Genomic DNA, 11,475 nt, shown 5'->3' with positions numbered 1-11,475 from the left:
TTAAGATATCGGCCAAATTTTCTTATCAGGCCGATACCGATAACAGAAAAAATTAGCCGATATGGGCCGATACCGATATGGTGGCCGATATATCGTGCATCCCTAATAAATGCATAATATGAATGCATGTAATTTGTTTTGGATAAAACTGTCTGACAAATGCATAAAATAAAATAAATACCAGTCTGTAAAGTAAATAGAAGTCTGCAATTAAAAGTCAGAAATCTCAATTTGTATGAATATAATTGTCTGTCAAATGCATAATAAAAAATAAAATAATACAATAAAATAACAGCTGTCCTTGCATCGATGCTCTTTTGGTATATGAAAGTAACTTATCACGATAGCAAAGAATCAGCAGCACAGTTTCTCACATTTAAATGTGAAAGAGTGAAGTGACACACTTTTTAAATACAAGACTAGTGTTTTTCCATTGTATCACTACTGCTATTGCTGCTTGTAAATGAGTAACTTAAGACTAGTTAGTGTGCTATGTACACTACCATTCAAAAGTTAACATTTCACCAAGGCTGAATTTATTTGATAAAATAAATACAGTAAAAACAGTAATAATGTAAAATATTGTTGATATCAAAGCTGACTTGACAACATCATTACTCTAGTCAGTGTCACATGATCCTTCAGAAATAATTTCAATATGCTGATTTGCTGCTCAAGAAACATTTCTTATTAGCAATATCAATGTTTCTTAATATTTTTGTGTGTAATACAATTTTTCTTTTATGAATCGAAAGTTCAAAAGAACAGTACTTATTTGCTTATTTGTAATGGAACTATTTTGTAACATTATGCGTCTTTACTGTCAGTTTACACCAACTGAATGTATCCGGGGAAAAAGTATATATATATATATATATATATATGAAGAGTTCATTTGCAAAAACCGATAACATTTAAAAAAAATTTCAGAAATTGTTTTGATTAAGTAATAATAACTTAAATACATGTAATTTACAAAATTAAAGTTTATTGAAAGGATGTTTTTTTTTAAATATTAAAAGTTTGTTTTATAGCAAAAGCAGATAACTCCACGTTTCATGTTTTAGAGTTTAAAAAAAAACACTCATTTAATCTTTGTAATCTCCTCAGATGGCCATGTAGATGCTTGACAAACGTTGTTGTTGTTGTGATCATAAACTTTATGGATGTGATTACACGCAATACACGGAGCTTTTCCCTCACCACTGTAACGCGCTGCTTTTGCAAGGTTCCGTGAAAACGTTTCAGCTTTTATTTTCCTTTTTCGCCCTGAAGAAGATATCACAGGTTCATCAAATTCGTCGAAATTATCCATCCTCGATCACTTTTAGTCAGCTTTGACAAAACTCCTCTTCAGCTAACACGTCATTTCAAATTGAAAGCAGCCTTGTCACCTGACCTGAATACAGCACGCTGATTCGGTAAAATGGACTTATCGGCTTCTGTTCAAAAACAACAAGGGCACTTGTCGGCTTCTGCAGTAAAACGTGAACTCACGATGCCTTGAAAGTGGACAAAACCGGCTTTTTTGACAAAACATGTTTAGGGTTCAGGTCGCGCTATTTGTGAAGAATAATGCAAGGCAATCAGCTCTTTTTTTAAAGTGGCGTTTATCGTTTTTTTGCAAATATATTCTTACTGACCCCAGAAAACCTGAAATGAAAATAGGACAGAACAGGTATGTGCAAACCAAGCGGCAACCTTCCGGTCTCTCTCGTGAAGCCAACACGGAAGTGACTAAAACAATTAATCGACTGGTTGCTAGAAGCAGGCTCCAAAAGGGAGTCAGTCCCATAGACTCACTATGTTAAAATGCCCAACTTTATAGCAGAAAAAAGTATATTTACAGCATGGTAAAAAAAAACGATTTTAGTCTATATAGCTAATTTTGCCCTTCATCACAACTGTGAGGGGGGTACATTTTTTTATAACTCATCCGTTTAAATTATATTAAGCCTTAAAGTTCTGTGTAATTAAGGGCGTGGCCACTTGAGTGACAGGTGGATTGCCGCTGTTGTCACCGGCGTCGAGCTAGGTGGGCGTGGTTTCAGCAACCAGCTCCCGCCTCTTTGCCCATTTTCGATTATCCGGGAGTGACGCGCGCTGCCAAGATGGCGACGGCCGGCTCCGCCCACTTTGAGCTTCAAAACCGCTCTTCAGAATCCTACGGGTGATGTCACGGACACTACGTCCATGTTTTTATACAGTCTATGGTGCAAACCCACAAATTTTCAAGACAAGTTTAACAGCATCATCTGTTCTTATTTCTGAGAAATCACTTGGGTCAGAACTAAATTGTAAATAATGAGCTTTACTTGCATTCTCTGTACATTATTTTATGCCGGCCATTAGTGTATAAGGCTTCACTGTAATTCATCACATGTGATACTTACAGTAAATATCACTCAACCTCTTTCTTTAAAGGGGTCATATGATGCGATTTCAATTTTTCCTTTCTCTTCGGAGTGTTACAAGCTCTTGGTGCATAAAGAAGATCTGTAAAGTTGCAAAGACTAAAGTCTCAAATCCAAAGAGATAGTCTTTATAAAAGTTAAGAGTCAGCCACGCCTGCCTAAAATGGCTCGTTCTAACACGCCCCCACATATCTACATCACTATGTGGGAAGATTTGCATAACGCCGCCCAAATGTTCACGCAAAGAAAGAAGGCGTAACTTTTATTCTCACTGTAGTATTGTTGCCGTTGCCGCTGCCGCCATGTCCTGAAGACGCTGTGTGCTTCGTTGTGAAAGCGAAACTACTTTGTTTGGTCTTACGCGTAAAAAGACAGTATAAGTCATTATAATCAGTAATTATGTCCCCACTGGATGCAACAAATGCCTCGTTTATAATGGGTTTGGGCCGGACACGGCATCAACAGTATGGTGAGGGGCGTAACATTTTCGTCTCACGCTTGAGGTATTCGGCCAATCACAACGCACTGGATAGCTGGCCAATCACAGCACACTTCTCTTTTTCAGACCGATGAGCTTTGTAAAAATCGACGCGTTTCAAAAAGGCGGTGGATAGAGGAGAAACAATAATGTACAGTATGTTGAAAATAATGTTTTTTTTAACTTTAAACCACATAAACACATTTCATTACACCAAATACACAAAATAATGTTCTTTTTAGCAGCATCATATGACCCCTTTAATAAATTCATATTGCCTCTATAACAAACACATAATCTCTTTAATCCCCATTATGACATAACCCGAAAACATTTCTTCATTGACCTCAAAACGGCTTCAGCAATCGGACTGTTGTCGATTCTGTCAAGCGTTACGGTCTGCAGTAACTTTCAGAGATAAACATTGAACTGAGAGCCTGATAATCAGACACAGACAGAAACGAGAGCTTGCGAGCATGAGAAAATTGATGAGAATTTACGCTCAAGGCATTTTTCATTTGTTAGGCAACATCTGACCTCTGCTCTGGCAGACAACACTTTCTTGCATCACAGGAGTAAGAAAAACAGCACACTTAATAAAAAGCACAGAGGAAATCGCTGTTATAACCAGCTTTATGAAGATTAAACTCAGAGATGAAATGCCTCAGATTCTCAGCTACAAATGCTTTATGATTGATTAAATATCACTAACCTGTCAACAGGTGGATTTAATGAATTTCAAAAGATCTTTCAACTATCAATCTATCACCAATTCCTAATAATCAATAATCAATGAGAATGATTCAAGGAGATTTTGCACTGTTTGTACATCTTTGGTGAATGCTTCTAATACACTCCAGTTAAAGTTCACCCTAAATATAACTCACTGAAAATTTACTCATACCCAGGCCATCTAAGATGTAGGTGCGTTTGTTTCGTCATCAGAACAGATTTGGAGAAATTTAGCATTATCACATACATGCTCACCAGCGGATCCTCTGCAGTGAATGGGTGCCGTCAGAATGAGAGTTCAAAGTGATGTAATAATGCTAAATTTCTCCAAATCTATTCCAATAAAGAAACAAATTAATCTACACATTGAATAGCTTGAGGGTGAGTACATTTTCAGCAAATTTTCATTTTTGGGTGAACTTTCTTTAATGCTTAAGAATTTTTTTTCTATAGAGGAGACTGGAGCTAGTTCAACAACACGTTAAAGAGAAAGTTGTCACAATGGGAACACTATTTTAGGGTTTTCTGCACAGTTTAAACAGTAAAGCAATTATAAAAGACAAAACAATTTATGAAGCATTAACCGCCGTAAAAAAGTAACAAGTAAAAACATGTAACCATTTTTAAAAATAAGGTAACTTGTATAAAATCACAACTTATATGTGAAAACAACAAATGGCCCATTGAAAAAAGCCTTAGTCCTGAGAACACAGTTCAACCTTCCAGTTGAAATCTAACTTCATTCTTATATAGTTGTCTCTTGCCTGAATGCGACATGACCTATCAGTCATCACGTGGTCTGACTACTAAAATTAATTTCTCTACTTTCCATATTTTCATAATGCTTTGATAAAAAGCTATTTATTAAAACCAATTCTTAGTATGCAAGGTGTAAAATTGTATTACTCATTATCAGCCCATCAGTAAAATAGCATACTCAAATCAAACTCAAACTCAATCTATCAGAAGTTAAGAATTATGAATCACGGACATGTCCGAAAGATTCGATTCTCAGTTCAATGAGTTGTCCAACTCACAATGATCCGAATTATCATATTCGAAATAGACGGTTCTCCAGTTTAATCTATGGTGGTCGAGAAGTGCAAAGCAAATCACAATTCTGAAAACAAAAATAACAAATTACAAATGCAAATGCAAGTCTAAAAAACAAAATAACAATTCAGAAAGCACAACAACAATTCAGAAAACATTATAACAAGTCAGAAAACACAACGACAAATCCGAAAACAAATTAACAAGTCAGAAAACACAACGACAAATCAGACAAACCGGAAGAGGTAGGTATAGTTTGAGACAGCGCCATTGGTTTGGGATTACTCACCGTTGCGCTTATCCATCTGCGCCACTGGAGCTGATGTTTTATAGCCACTTTTAACTAAATGTAAATAGACACCCTGTATTTTTTATTCCATAGTCAGGGCAGTTCATACAATACATTTAAACTGAGCTACTTTCTATTTACATTTAGTTAAAAGTGGCTATAAAACATCAGTTCCAGTGGCGCAGATGGATAAGCGCTTGTCGTTGGCTTTTTTTTTTCGACCCGGGTTCGATCCCGCCTTTTGCCAAACTTTTTTTTTCTCCCTTTTCATATCTCGTATCACATCGTAAAGGCATTTATTTTCAATAAAAATTAAGGAAATAATCAAAAAGTTGAAAATAAAGTATCGGGTAGGTGTAGGGAGGGCTTTATTGTACCAATAAGGTGGCATCCATTTAATAATTCAAATTAAAATGAGAATTTACACTCAATACATTATTATTGCATACTGTTATATAATGCACTACAATACTGAAGTGCAGATAATTTCTAATTTACTTGATAGTAGAAATCCTGCTATTTTAACATAGTGTAAATAGGTATTTGCACTTAGTGTAAATAGCATTTTGCTAAAAATACTGCTATTTTCACTTAGTGTAAATAGAATCCATTGCTAATACGAGATTTGAAAAGGGAGGAAAAAAAAGTTCGGCAAAAGATGGGATCGAACCCGGGTCGATCGCGTCAAAAAGCTAAGGACAAGCGCTTATCCATCTGCGCCACTGGAGCTGATGTTTTATAGCCACTTTTAACTAAATGTAAATAGACACCCTGTATTTTTTATTCCATAGTCAGGGCAGTTCATACAATACATTTAAACTGAGCTACTTTAATACCATCTCCGAACTTTCTACCACGACTCTGCTGTTCTTCGGCTGGTTCTTCCCTGTATACGTTGATTGACAGATGTCTCGTCCAGTCAGCGGTGAGTAATCCCAAAACCAATGGCGCGGTCTCAAACTATACCTACCTCTTCCGGTTTGTCTAATTTGTCGTTTTGTTTTCCGACTTGTTAATTTGTTTTCGGATTTGTCGTTGTGTTTTCTGACTTGTTTTAAGGTTTTCTGAATTGTTATTTTGTTTTATAGACTTGCATTTGTGTTTGTAATTTGTTATTTTGTTTTCAGAATTGTGATTTGTTTTGCACTTCTCGGCCACCGTGTTAATCAGTCGTTTGAGAATGAGAATTGTTGGCTCGATAAACGCTCGGATTGATTCAGTCCGATTCGCGAACGAATCGTTCGGACCGGTTAGTGAACCGACTCAGAAAACGATTCGTTGATTCGGACATCATTCGCGCAGAATCCATAATAAAAAACATTTTTAAAAAAAATTAGCGGTAGTAAAGGTAACAGTAATCAGTTCTTGTAGGTAAAAGTAGAACATGCGAACTGCGGCCTGATTTATAAAGCAGCTGATGACAACGAGACAAATAAAATCACAAAGCAGCAACTTTAACACACAGAAACAAACTCCTCAAGACAAAAAAAGTGAAATAACAAAACACTTAACCATTCTATCGATATAACCCCATCAAACGAAAAAGCACTAGGCTATGTGAATGATATGGTCAGTATATTCAAACAATCGCCTGTAAATAAAAGTTAATAAACGTATGCTGATGTCTAACAAAAGCATCCAAACACTGACAAAACAAAGTTTCAAACATCTGTGAATCACCTCGAGTTCAACAGCAGCACACATCTGATCAGTCTGAACGCAAGAGTGTTTCTCAATCGCAACAAAGAGCTCCGAGAAATCAACTACTTCAGTTTGTCTCCAGAAACCTTCGCTTCAAACTAATGAAATACCTGTTTTCGGGATCCTGACAATCGTTTATCCCACCGAAGTCAACGCGCCTTTACAGACGCCGAGGCATTGTGTTCAAGAGTTTCTGTTCTTCAACACTGTTCCAATGCATCGGAGGATCTGCTGAAGGAGAAGAAGAGGGGAAAAAACGGTCCAGTGTGATTTTGACATCACATCCCTCTTCCGGCCGCTTGAAGAAGAGAGCAATGGATGTAACGCCGATCAACTCTAGGAGTAGCTACGCTTAGGATAGAAATATAGCCTATATATGAAATATATTATTTCATTTCTATTATTTATAAATAAATAAGATCAATATATTTTATTTAAACGCATTTAAACATTCTATTCTATTCTATTCAATTCTATTCTATTCTATTCTGTTCTGTTCTATTCTATTCTGTTCTGTTCTATTCAATGTGACCCTGGAGCACAAAACCAGTCATAAGTAGTACGAGTATATTTGAAGCAATAGCCAACAATACATACTATAGGTCAAAATTATAGATTTTTCTGTTACGCCAAAAATCATTAGAATTTTAAGTAAAGATCATGTTCCATGAAGATATTTTGTAAATTTCCTACCGTGAATATATAAAAAAAATTTCATTGAACTTTAAAGGCGATTTTCTCAATATTTCTCAATATATATATATATATATATATATATATAATTTTTTTGTTTGCACTGTCAGATTCCAGATTTTCAAATAGTTGGATCTCGGCCAAATATTGTCCTAACAACTCATACATCAATGGAAAACTTATTTATTCAGTTTTCAGATGTATAAATCTCAATCTTTCCAAAAATGTACCCTTATGGGTGGATTTGTGGTCCAGGGTCACATATTATTATATTATATTATGTTATGTTATGTTATGTTATGTTATGTTATGTTATGTTATGTTATGTTATATTATATTATGAATAAATTGACAAGCCAAAGATGACAAAGACTGTCAGATTCCAGATTTTCAAATAGTTGTATCTCGGCCAAATATTGTCCTAACAACTCATACATCAATGGAAAACTTATTTATTCAGTTTTCAGATGTATAAATCTCAATCTTTCCAAAAATGTACCCTTATGGGTGGATTTGTGGTCCAGGGTCACATATTATTATATTATATTATGTTATGTTATGTTATGTTATGTTATGTTATGTTATGTTATGTTATGTTATATTATATTATGAATAAATTGACAAGCCAAAGATGACAAAGATGTCCTCTTTAAAGATATACTAGTAACATAAATTTGTGGCATGAATTAGGCTATATGATATATATTGTATATATATATAGTGTGTGTGTGTGTGTGTGTGTGCATGTTTATGTGGTTTATGAGGACACAAATTTGTATAATAACATGGGTATGACATAGGTATTACAACGAGAAGGTGATTTATGAGGACATTTTCAGTGTCCCCGTAATTCAAAAGGCTTATGAATAATTCAGAATGAGTTTTTTTTTTTAATCTAAAAATGCAGAAAGTTTCCTGTGAGGGGTAGGTTTAGGGGTAGGGTTGGTGTAGGGCAATAGAACATACGGTTTGTACAGTATAAAAACCATTACGCCTATGGAGAGTCCCCATAAATCATAAAAACAAACCTGTGTGTGTGTGTGCACAGTGAATAAAACTGTACTGCTGAGTCTCTGCAGGTTAAATAGCCAAATACTTGTATGGCATGCATAGATTTGCATGAAAGCACGCATATGGTCTCATATCCCTCCTCAGGTCAGCAATGTCAAATCATCATTTTATAAGGACTCTAGTGTATGCAACAACTGTTCAGACAATACTCCTTCAGTAACTAGTCCACTAGTAACTTGTAGTAAAATCTGCTGTAAAACAGGGTCTAAAGGGGAGACTGGGGCAAGTTTTGAGTCCAAAGTCCAATCACATAAATGTCTGATTTCTCAAACATTACGTTTATTTATTTATTTCAATTTTATACACAGTGAATAAAACTGTACTGAGTCTCTGCAGGTTAAATAGCCAAATACTTGTATGGCATGCATAGATTTGCATGAAAGCACGCATATGGTCTCATATCCCTCCTCAGGTCAGCAATGTCAAATCATAATTTTATAAGGACTCTAGTGTATGCAACAACTGTTCAGACAATACTCCTTCAGTAACTAGTCCACTAGTAACTTGTAGTAAAATCTGCTGTAAAACAGGGTCTAAAGGGGAGACTGGGGCAAGTTTTGAGTCCAAAGTCCAATCACATAAATGTCTGATTTCTCAAACATTACGTTTATTTATTTATTTCAATTTTATATTATTTCATTTTTAGTATAATTTCATAATATTAATATTCATTCTTTTATTTTAAATAACTAAAAATCTTTGATTCCAGGCAGCTCCCGCTGTAGTTGCTCATGTCGTGCATCAGAGAGCAGCACAGACTCATGTTTCTGTCTCTCTGACAGCTGTAAAGCCTCTTAGGGGCAGCAGCTGTTTCGGCACATTCCTGAAAAGACATCTCCAGAATTTTTGCATTTAGTCAGGGGTGATGCAAGACACAACAGGGCTTACTGGCAGTCTGTGGAAGCACACAGGATTGCTTGGAAAGTGTCAACAAGACTCAAATGTCAACAAGACTATTTATTATTATTGTATCCCTCCTCAGGTCAGCAATGTCAAATCATCATTTTATAAGGACTCTAGTGTATGCAACAACTGTTCAGACAATACTCCTTCAGTAACTAGTCCACTAGTAACTTGTAGTAAAATCTGCTGTAAAACAGGGTCTAAAGGGAAGACTGGGGCAAGTTTTGAGTCCAAAGTCCAATCACAGAAATGTCTGATTTCTCAAACATTACGTTTATTTATTTATTTCAATTTTATATGATTTCATTTTTAGTATAATTTCATAGTATTAATATTTATTCTTTTATTTTAAATAACTAAAAATCTTTGATTCCAGGCAGCTCCCGCTGTAGTTGCTCATGTCGTGCATCAGAGAGCAGCACAGACTCATGTTTCTGTCTCTCTGACAGCTGTAAAGCCTCTTAGGGGCAGCAGCTGTTTCGGCACATTCCTGAAAAGACATCTCCAGAATTTTTGCATTTAGTCAGGGGTGATGCAAGACACAACAGGGCTTACTGGCAGTCTGTGGAAGCACACAGGATTGCTTGGAAAGTGTCAACAAGACTCAAATGTCAACAAGACTATTTATTATTATTATTATTATTGTTAAAACGTATTAGTTTTTCATCCATTAATACAGTATTATTTAGGCAGAACAACCTCATTTATTTTTAAAATCAGTTTCCATATAAATAACAGTTCTAATGGTTAAGTCAGATAACATGGAATATATGAAATATAAGTGTTGCATGTTTCATATTTAAAAGACAACAAAGTCAGCGGGTCATTATGCCAAAAAAAAGCAAAACCAACCAAACAAAACTTTATGATGCAAGACAAAATGTTGTATGCATATGTTGTAAACTGAATTATAGTGCTCACACCCCAAAAAAACTGAACATAAATGTCCAGACATTCATCGAGTTGTCATGCTTTCACACACTTATAAAACACCAATTTAATACATTTAATATTTAGGTTTGAATAACCTTATTTAATTTATTTGATTTCATTTCCACATAAATAACAGTTCTAATGGTTCAGTCAGTTGATCAGATAATATGGAATAAAAGTGTTGCATGTTTCATATTTATATGATAAAGTCAGCTGGTCATTATGGTAAAAATAACAGAATGATACGAAACAAAAAGTTTGTTGTATGCATATGCTGTAGACTGAATTAGTGCTGACAGACATTCAGTGAGATGTCAGGTTTTCACAGCATGACCGGCGAAATCACACTTAAAAACATCGCTACTGACAGGAAGTGCTTTGTCACTGTGGCATCCTGACCTCTTCATCCTCAAAGCAAACCGGTATTGGCTGGATGACCGTTACGTGACATGTGAAAGTGATGAAGCATTTGGGAAAGGCCTCTCTTAAACAACGCTGGAGTGATGTAACATGATTTCCTCTCCTCTGCTGGCCAGCGTGAAGGAGAGAGAGGCAGAGGAAGTGAACACTCGGGCAGAGCTGTGACAACACAGGAAATACTGAGAGTTGATCTTGGAGGGAGAGTTTGGAAAACACATTGAGGGTTGCACAGGGATTCTTCACTTTTCTGAAACATTTCAATTGATTCACTATATAAAAGGATTTGTGAGTTTTTCTATGAAATGAAGGGCTTTTGCATTTGGAAAGGTGATTTTTAAAGTAAACGTTTGCATAGGGTACATATACCCTAAGATTTGATCACAGAAAGCTGTTAAACATTTGAAACATTATTGACCAGGAAAACAACCCAATTGCTGAGCATGTTGTCACATTAAATGGGCTAAATGATCTTAATAGTAACTGGTATTAAATATCACTTGTTATTATAAGCTAAACAGTAAAACAATTTTGGAACCCAAAACAATTAATAAAAAAAAAGAAAATAAAAGTATTTGTTTATTTATTTATTTAAAATCTGTCTGTCTGTCTATCTATCTATCTATCTATCTATCTATCTATCTATCTATCTATCTGTCTGTCTGTCTGTCTGTCTGTCTGTGTGTATATCTATCTGTCTGTCTGTCTGTCTATCTCTCTATCTATCTATCTATCTATCTATCTATCTATCTATCTATCTATCTATCTATCTATCTATCTATCTATCTATC

Source organism: Sinocyclocheilus grahami, unplaced genomic scaffold (genome assembly GCF_001515645.1).
Source record: "Sinocyclocheilus grahami isolate Dianchi unplaced genomic scaffold, SAMN03320097.WGS_v1.1 scaffold1160.1, whole genome shotgun sequence".
In the NCBI taxonomy this organism is placed as follows: Eukaryota; Metazoa; Chordata; class Actinopteri; order Cypriniformes; family Cyprinidae; genus Sinocyclocheilus; species Sinocyclocheilus grahami.
This window is presented reverse-complemented; position numbering follows the sequence as displayed.